Here is a 10,726-nt window from a genome sequence, read left to right on the forward strand (position 1 = left end):
TAAATATCAGCACAGCTAACTGATCAACACTTTCCTACACATCATGTGGCTCAAGCACGACTGGCAAGCCATTGAATTTTGCATAATACAGGCATATGCCCCAACATCTGACTATGATGACGCGGATGTGGAAGACTTCTATGACCAGCTACAAGAAATTGTGAATAAAACATCTAAAAAGGACATTCTGGTTGTGCAAGATGATTGGAATGCCAAGATAGGTAAGGACGCTTGCATGAACTGGAAAGGAATATGTGGGCTCTGCTGCAATGCATAGACAAACGAGAGAGGACTGGGGCTCCTGGAATTCGCTAGTTACAACGACCTTATGCTGGCAAACACCTTCGGCCAAAGTATCCAGAAGATGGACATGGCACAGACCAAGTGGAGACCATCACAGCCAGATTGACTACATCATGGTGAAGAGGCGCCTACAGTCAAGTATAAACATGGCCAAGACTACAAACTTTCCCAGGGCGGACATAAAGTGATCATGATCTGGTGATGATGACCTTCAAGCTATATCTAAAGAAGGTCAAAAAAGATAGCCCCACCAGAATCAAATTTGATCTCGAAAAGCTGAAGGATACAGAAGTAGAAAAAGCCTTCCAGGCAATGATTGTTGGGAAATTTGCACTGCTCACTATCGTCAATGCTGACAATACTGACATGGACACGTTGATCACCACTTTCAATACAGCAACGACTGGAGGACTGGTTAAGATTGACAGTCAGAGTCAGACAAAGCTACCTGCTCTCTCCCTCACTATTCAACATCCTTCTGGAGAGAATCATGGCAGATGTGCTTGATAAGGGACAGTCAGCATTGTAGGCGGAATAATAACCAGGTTACATTTTGCTGATGACATTGATGGACTAGCAGGAAATGAGCAAGAATTAGCTAGCTTAGAAGAGAGCCTAGACAAAACCTCTCCAGCCTATGACATGGAAATTAGTGCAGAGAAGACCAAAATGATGACCAACAACATCAAGGGCATCAGCACTGACATCAGGGTCCAAGGTACAAAGCTAGAAACAGTCCACAGCTTCAAGCGTTTGGGGAGAACCATAACAGATGAAGGATCGAAGCCTGAAATATTCTCGAGGATTGCACAGACAAAAATAAAGCCCATCTGGAAGGACAAGAACCTTGCACTCAGCTTAAAAGTCAGACTGATGCACTCACTGGTGATCTCCATATTCCTCTATGCCTGCAAATCATGGACCTAAACAGCGGACTTGGAGAAAAGGATACAGGCAACAGAGATGAGATTTTTCAAAAAGATCCTCTGCATCACAAACAGACCATATTTCCAATGAAGAAATATGGCAACGGATAAGATAAGCCATTGGGCCACACGATGACCTCCTGATCACAGTGAAAAAAGGAAAACTGCAGTGGCATGGGCATGTTTCATGATCGTCAGGACTTGCCAAGACAATCCTAAAATGCACTGTACAAGGAAGAAGAAACAGAGGCAAGCAACGAAAGAGGTGGGAAGATAACATTCGAGAGTGGACCGACTTGACTTGACACTGAGCAACTCAATGAGAAAGATGGAAAATCGAGAGGAATGGAGGAAGCTGGTTGTTAGGTATTGCGCGGTGCCCCAAGAGCCTTCCAGACTACAGGACTGATGATGATGATATATATATATATATATATATATATATATATATATATATATATATATATATATATATACATAATTATTCATCCACCCTGGGACAACTACTCAAGATGTGTTGAGGTAAGTTCTCCATTAGGCAATTTCACAAAAGGCATTGGTTCTCCATGTGCTTTATCTAAAGTTCCAATACACACTACTAGGCCTTACAAAGCCACACAAAGTCTGATGAAGTCACACAAAGTCTGACAGAGCCATGTGAAGTCAACAGAGAAAAGACTACAATGTATTTACATTGTAATGATACTGATGAATAAAAGTCAGACCAAATCAGTTTGAAATGATCACTTTTATTTTAAATTAAGTTGATTAAAACATGTATAAAATACCATATTTATGTTTTTCTCATTGAGTTACCAAGCATATTGTGACAACCATTTTACTTAAATGGTTTTTCTCCAGTATGAATCCTCATGTGAAGTTTTAAATCTTCACTATGAATAAACATTTTATCACACATTTCACACTTAAATGGTTTGTCACCAGTATGAATCCTCATGTGCTGTTTTAAAGGTCCACTCTGATTAAACATTTTATCACACACTTCACACTTCAATGGTTTTCCTCCAGTATGAATCCTCATGTGCAGTTTTAAATGACCAAACCGACTGAACATTTTATCACACATTTCACACTTAAATGGTTTTTCTCCAGTATGAATCCTCATGTGAAGTTTTAAATCTCCACTCTAACTAAACATTTTATCACATACTTCACACTTGAATGGTTTCTCTCCAGTATGAATCCTCATGTGCAGGTTTAAATGTCCACTCTGATTAAACATTTTATCACATACTTCACACTTAAATGGTTTTTCTCCAGTATGAATTCTCATGTGAAGTTTTAAATCTCGACTCTGAATAAACATTTTATCACACGTTTCACACTTATATGGTTTTTCACCAGTGTGAATCCTCATGTGCAGCTTTAGATGTCCATTCCGATTAAAGTTTTTATCACACACTTCACACTTGAATGGTTTTTCTCCGGTATGGATCATCATGTGCTATTTTAAAGGTCCACTCTGATTAAACATTTGATCACACATTTCACACTTGAATGGTTTTTCTCCAGTATGTATCCTCATGTGCTGCTTTAAATGTCCACTCCGCTTAAACATTTTATCGCACACTTTACACTTGAATGGTTTTTCTCCAGTTTGGCTCCTCATGTACTGTTCTAAAACTCCATTATAACTATACATTTTATCACACATTTAGCATTTATATGGTTTTTATTCAATATGCATCTTCAGTTGCAGTTTCAAATCTCCACTCTGATCAAACATTCTATTTCACATTTATATGGCTTTCCTCCAATATGCACCACCTTTAAATCTCCACTCTGACTAAACCTTTCATCACATACGACACCAAACTTAAACTGTCTTTCACCATCATGTGTTTTCATCTGCAGCTTCAAATCTCACTTCTGTTCCAAGTCACACATTACAAACTTAAATAGTGTTCTCCTGGCTGTATCCTCAGTTTCAAATCTCCATTCTGATTAAACATTCCATCAAACAGTTCTTGCTTATATGGTTTTTCTTCCATTCTTCTTCACCTGCCGCTTTAAACTTCCTCTCCAATTAAATGATTTATCACAAACTTCACACTTAGGCCATGAACAGTTTTTTTTCTGTAGTATCTAGGATTCTGTGCTGCTGTAGTGTTCAGCGAAGATCAAACACTTTTCACTAGAATATAATCCATGTGCCCATTTAACTTTATATTTTACGGACATGACTAGTCAATTTATAATAGACCAGTAATACACCGTACTAGTTATGGAAGAGTCCATTTTCGATACAGCTGCACCGATCTTGATCGGAATCGTTTTTGTGGAGTTTAACGCCACTTTTCAGCACACGATAGGCCATACATGGTGGCCAGTATTAATGGTGGATGAAGAAACCGGGAAAACCCCGATAAGAACCACCGACCCACGAGAAGCTAACTGGCATGCTTTCTCACATACCCACATTTGCCCGAATCAGAGACTCGAATCCACTCCGACAGAGGTGAGATGGTAGTGATCCGTAACGGAGAGCGCTTTAGACCACTCGGCCACTCGGGGCCACACGGCAAATGGTACAAGGTGTTTCATCCACTACCAAATGTCACACCATATATTACGGCAAATTGTACAAGGTAGACCACTCGGCCACTCGGAGCCCCGATCGCAATCGCAGTGTGCCAAGGGAAAGAGGGGAAAAACAAATATGAAAAAATGGAAATATATTAAAAAAAAACAACATCTAAAGACAATGGCCTAAAAATAATGTAATCAGTATTTCAATATAAATAGATAAATGGTAATGTGCTTTGTATGATACTACAACTACTACTACTACTACTAACAACAACAGCTCTACTACTACAACCAATAATAATAATAATAATAATAATAATAATATTTTTTGTCTAATCGGTCCCAAATTGTATGTTTCGCTACAAAGTTATATGATAATGACAATTATTTATAGGTAACATCTGCCATGTTCGTCTTGACTTCTGTAAGAGTCCATTTTCAAGCGCCGCTCCTAGTCGGAATTGTAGTGTGCCACTTGTTCACATAGTCTGCATCGTCTTTAATTATAATTCTTTTTACATTTAATATGTCCGTGTCGACAAAGATGAAAAATAATCCAAAGACAAATGACCTAAAATTATTGTAATCAATATTTGAATATAAAGAGATACAGAGTAATGAGTTTTTGTATAATATGAGATATTGACGTTTCGGCCGAGGACATTTCGCTCCACTTCAATGGAAATATCTGACATTTATAGAAATTCATCAGCATTACACCATTGTCCTCATTTTACTTTACTTAACTATTAATATTTCATTTCAGACCCCACAATCCCCACTCTCTCTCTCTCTCTCCATTTCATTCACATTCAGCGTGCCGTTATATCAGACAATATTTTCCCCTTATACTTCATTTGTATAATAAAAGCCTGATCAGAAAATTAATCTATCGTTTTCAATTAACATTATTTTCTATACTGCAGTACTTTAATTTTCGCTGTTACGCAAACTGATGAAGACCCCATTTTTACCCTTTTGTAGGAAAATGACCTATCGCCACTTATCAATCACGCTGTTCGTTTACCCAATCAACAAGCGTAAATTAGACACACCTCCGTGCATCATTTATGTCCGCCATTTTCCTTCGACAAGCTGACTGAAAGTATAATGAATTGGTTATTGTAAATATTTACAAATTTTGTCATGTTTTGTCGATTTTTTTAATCGATAATGGTGAAAGTTGTTTGATCGACAATGGTGAAATGCCGTTAAACGGGGCCTTTGTAATTCTAAGAGTTTAATATCAAGATCGTATCTATGGAGGAGTTATTTTTATTCCTTCCACGAAGCCTATAAAACAGGGATGATTAAAAATCTGTGGTTGCCCGCACATCAGCTAAAAATGGACAAAATTGATGGCAAATTCAACGTGTTTTCTTTGCACAAAAGTATGTGACAAGCCCCGTGGATTATTTGAAGGAAAATACAAAATACAAAAAAAAAAACAGAAAGGAAAATTGAAGAAAAAAATATTTTTTTAAAAATGAACGTGTTAGGTGTACATTTTTGCTCTATAGGAAATAATTTACACAGGATTGCATTATTTTCAAGTTTTAAAACTCACACTTTAATGTTAATTATCCCCCAAATAGTTTCATCGTTTCGATTCTAGAGTGACTGTAGTTTCAGTCATCGAGCTGAATGAGGAGCGAGGAAGGAAAATTGTAATTAACAATGAAGTGATATTAAAACTGGTTTTAGATATTTATTTTCAAAATATTACGTATGTATATGCATGTTTAAATTAACAAACATTACGAATCAAAATTACATCTCTTGACAGAGTAAAACTGTCAAATTATGCTGTGAAACAGTATATTTCTAAACAGTAACTATCTATGATTTTCTTATTTTTTAAAAAAAATTAATTTACCTGTACGATGCATAGAAAGCTGAATGAGGAGCGAGGAAGGAAAATTGTAACTAACAATGAAGTGATATAAAAACTGGTTTTAGATATTTATTTTCAAAATATTACGTATGTATCTGCATGTTTAAATTAACACACATTACGAATCAAAATTACATCTCATGACAGAGTAAAACTGTCAAATTATGCTGTGAAACAGTATATTTCTAAACAGTAACTATCTATGATTTTCTTATTTTTTTAAAAAAATTAATTTATCTGTACGATGCATAGAAAGCCTGCTAAAAATAATAAAGATAAGACTGCATAATAAATACATCAGCATATTTTTTCAGTGCATTTCTTTTAATTGAATATGTTCCCTAGCCGATTTAAAAATTTTAAGAGTCATTGAAGTAAAATATCATTTGCTACTCTAAGAACTTGAAATACAAATATAAATATTATTTACTACATTAGAACTTTTGCAACTTGGTAATTTTTACATTCCGTTGATGGACGTTTGCAATAAAGGAGTTCATGTTTTCTGTTTTGTCTGATTAACAATTCTGATATTATTGTTAAAATAAGTCCTCAAGAGTTCAAAGGCATGCTCTTTTATTTGAACAAATGGCATGCACATGGTGCTAAGATGGATATCTCTGTACTCATATTACGGGACAACGCACTAATCATGTGAGGTTAACACAAAATGTCGAGTTTGGAAAGTAATACTCAGTCCAGCTTTACGGTTGCTGTCTAACATGGGCCATACAATTTGGCACAACATTTAGGCAGGGTGTTCGTGCAGATTTGGTGGTTTCCCTACTTCTCCCTTAACTTGATAAGGCGACCCTGAACTTTTGTTGTCTGCTTTTTATGTCGTCGTATCTTACCCTCTTGCAACAGAAGAACTACATATCTGAATTCCTTATAAAGTAATGAGTAGATTAAGACAATTGCCGAAAACCGCAATGTCCACCTAAAATGTTCGTGCTTTGCAATTATTGACCTTGGTACTAGCGGAGTAATAACAGCATCATCAATAGAGGAAATATATTCCGATGCAAACAAACCACCTCCGCATGGGAATCGCAAACCAATCCCGATTAGTGTACATTACACGCCCTTTGATATTGACTCTACTCCTTTGACTACATAATACTGATATATTATTCGCAACTATTGTTCTTTTGGTTGTCACGGACCCACAAAAATCTAGACTGCTTTGGACACCAAGCTGGTTGGTCGTACTCGACAAGGTTTTCCACCAGTTTTTATTTTCGTTGATACAGCAGACAAGAACGATGGGAAAACACATTTGAGCAAAACCAATACTACAAGTAACAAGCATTGCATGTTTGGACTCGTTTGTGACACAGCTCCAGACCAGGTAGACACAGGAATCAACATCCATGTTGCCTCCTACATTCCTCTGGAGCATCCTCCGCAAGATACTGTACACGTTTCCAACTGGGATGAACGATTATTCAACTGGCCTATCTCGTTTCCCTCTTACATTTGTTACACCAGATATTTTTATAACTTGGCCTCACGATCTTCCAATAGATCTACATCGTCTTCCACTTGTTCTGCCAGACAGGTTTCTGCCAGATACTTTTCTAGTACAACAACACGATCATCCAATAGATCGACGTCATGTTCACGTGTTTTTTTTAATTCCATTATATACTTTTCCAGCTTAGCCACACGATCCTCCAAAGCGTCTGCCTCTTCTTGCTGGTTCTCTACAGGCGTAACGGTTTCAATTTCTTGCACCACGTCTTTCCTTGATTTTTGTAGGGGTAGTTGCTGTTTTGTTTTCATATCCTATAGATCCTGTTGGTATCAACCCCGAAGAGGTCTTGGCTTTAGCCAATGAGCTCATTCCACGAAGTCTTCGTATTTTAGCTCCTCGTAGAATGACATGTGCAGCGGGCATTCGTTAGATATAGAACATAACCAAAAGACCTAGTTGTCGTTGCGCTAGAGATTGTAGGAGCTGCCACATAACCAAATCCAACAAAAAAACCATTGGAAAAGTCGGACGAACTCGCAAAAAGACTCGATAGGGGGTTCTATAAGGATTAAAAAAATTATTTTAAATGTTTATATATTATATAATGAACCATGAAAATATCAAAGACATTATTTCTGCTACTAAAAAACTAGAAGAAAATAGAATTAATATATCTGATGAACTAAATCCTGAAAAAAAAAAATCTAATTTTGAAACATTAGAAGAACTTAAAAATGAAAATAAGTATGTTCTATCATCTCAGTATAAGTTCATAAAGCGGATTCAGGCAGCTATGTTTCAGTCACTGGCTTTGGTGAACGATGATCAAGTAAATGAATTTATTCCTCTTTCTGTTGCAGTAGAAAAGGTTAGATCGGCATTATCCAGCGAGTACGAAACGAAAAAAACAATCAGTACCCGCATAAGATACTTAAGAAAAATTATGTCAGCAGGTAACCTCGAGTAGCACAAAATAATTCTGGTGAAAATGAAAATGAAAGTTTCGGTAACTGAGTAGATCTTTGATCAGAAATATTATTCTGAAATATTATATATTTATTCTGAAATATTATATATTTATTCTGAGATTATATTTATTCTAAAATATTATATTTATTCTGAAATATTATGTATTTATTCTGAAATATTATATATTTATTCTGAGATTACATTTATTCTGAAATATTATATATTTATTCTGAGATTATATTTATTTTGAAACATTATATATTTATTCTGAAATATTATATATTTATTCTGAAATATTATATATTTATTCTGAAATATTATATATTTTTTCTGAAATGTTATATATTTTCTCTGAAATATTATATATTTAGTCTGAAATATTTTTTTTTCTTCTGAAATTGATTGGCTAGTTGGTACTCAGAATCAGGCAAACCAATCAATTTTGTGATCTTGATGGGCTAGTTGGTACTCAGAATCATGCAAACCAATCAATTTTGTAATTTTGATGGGCTAGTTGGTACTCAGAATCATGTAAAATGATCAAATTTTCAGAAAAAAATAAAATATTACAACATTTGTCAGTGAAAATTAATGAATTTTCCAATATCATTCGGGTCAAACCTAAAGCGGTTGTCTAATTGATTTATCAATAAATCATCAAAAATCAGTAAAATTAGCTCAAAAAATGAGATTTTCATGCGATGTTTGTTAATTTTTCTGGTAATTTTCTAAAAAAAATGAGGATTTTTGACGATTTATTGATAAATCAATTAGAGAACCGCTTGAGGTTTTATCTGACGAAAAACTGTAATTTGACAAAATTTCCTTGACAAATCGACTAAAACAGCTGAAAAAAATAACAAATTTGACTAAAATGTTGAAATATTTCTGATAAAATAAAATATTCCTGATAAAATAAAATAAAATAAAATAAATATTTCTGATAAAATTAAATAAAATATTTCTGATAAAATAAAATAAAATAAAATATTAAGATCAAAGATCTAATCACCCTTTCAGAATTAATAAACTGATTGATTTACACGAATTTGAGTACCAATCACCCCATCAGATATACTTTGCATAATTGTAAGTACCAATAATAAAAACTATTATTTATTTATTCTGAAATATTATTTATTTATTCTGAAATATTTTATTATTATTCTGAAATATTTTATTATTCTTCTGAAATATTTTATAAATTTAGAAATATTTTATTATTATTCTGAAATATTATATAAATTTAGAACTATTTTATAAATTTAGAAATATTTTATAAATTTGGAAATATTTTTATTTATTTAGAAATATTTTATAAATTTAGGAATATTTTATTTATTCTGAAATATTATTTTTTAAGTTGATCTAGTTTAATACAGGAGTGTACATAATTTAGAATCTGATCTCTGTTACAAATGATCGCGACAATATGTTCTCGACGGAGCTCATCTAACTGTTCTTGTGTTAATAAGAAATCCTCGTTTCCGTATTCATCAATAACTAAATTAATGTTAAATTGCTCTCTGTTTGGAGGTTGTGAAAACACTGTTCTGATGGCGTTTTCAAGTACTTCTTTGTCATGTATAAAAACCCTCACGTGCTGTTACATTATATAATATTTACTTGATTAATTAAGATTTCACATACAGATTTATTACAAGCTCTTCTCCACGTATGTCAATTAAGCAATTAAGGTGGTCTGTGAGCTTAAAATTTATTCGTGTTAACATATTATTGTGACACCGCAGATACACAGGATTAGTTGGTTCTTGCACGATTAAACTTCCAGGGGAAACTTGTGGTGTAAATGTATATAAAATATATCCCTGTTGAGCCTGATTTGATTTTCCGAGATCTGTTTGATAGCTGCCATCGACTACGTCACAAACCAGATTGACCACGATCGTGCTGGTTATATTAACGATTCCCGGAGATACGTGCCTGCCGCCGCCGTGTGGATCGTTATTGTATCTGAGAACAGTTGGAGGAGGGGGTAGTTTTCTCCATGCATCGAGTATTTTAGGAAAATATTCATCAATGGCATCATTGACAGATTTTCTCCGAGCGTCCGGGTTATAATCGGGAAATTTGAACGTCGGTACATCAGATTCCTTGATTATTAAAACTTTTTTGAAGCAGGAGATGATTTTAAAATTAGATCTATAATTTTGTTGTGAGTGCGTTCCATAGCTTCTGCGATATAATTCAGAATTTCTATTTCTTTGATAATCTCCCCTCGTGTCTCTTGGGATGTTATATCGAAAAGATACTCAGTGAGGCGTTCACGTAATTTATTTAGTTGATCTTTATGATCAAGATTGGAAGCTTCAATAGTTCTTTTAATTTCTTCTTCTTAATACGGTCACGGAGTTTTCTTTCTGGTAAAGCTGAAAATATGCCACCACCATAACCAATTAAATCATCCAAACTAATATCCCAAGTTCGAACTCCACGCCACCACCACCAAATTTCTGTCATTTCAATATCGTGACGAGAGCTACTTGCTGACGTAAAGTCAGATTTTTTTTGGTTCTGTGGTCCTTCATACACTGGGGGAACATCCGGCCAACCTAGTACGGATCTTATAGTGGACTGATAAATATC

The 10,726-nt window shown here is 34.7% G+C and overlaps 1 pseudogene; it reads right to left on the bottom strand.

The window, feature by feature from the left end:
* Positions 1-1,958: 1,958 nt before the first annotated feature.
* On the bottom strand, positions 1,959-3,679 carry LOC149789752 (uncharacterized; annotated as a pseudogene).
* Positions 3,680-10,726: the final 7,047 nt, after the last annotated feature.

This window comes from Sinohyriopsis cumingii, chromosome 10 (genome assembly GCF_028554795.1).
Source record: "Sinohyriopsis cumingii isolate HCF-2022 chromosome 10, ASM2855479v2, whole genome shotgun sequence".
NCBI lineage: Eukaryota > Metazoa > Mollusca > Bivalvia > Unionida > Unionidae > Sinohyriopsis > Sinohyriopsis cumingii.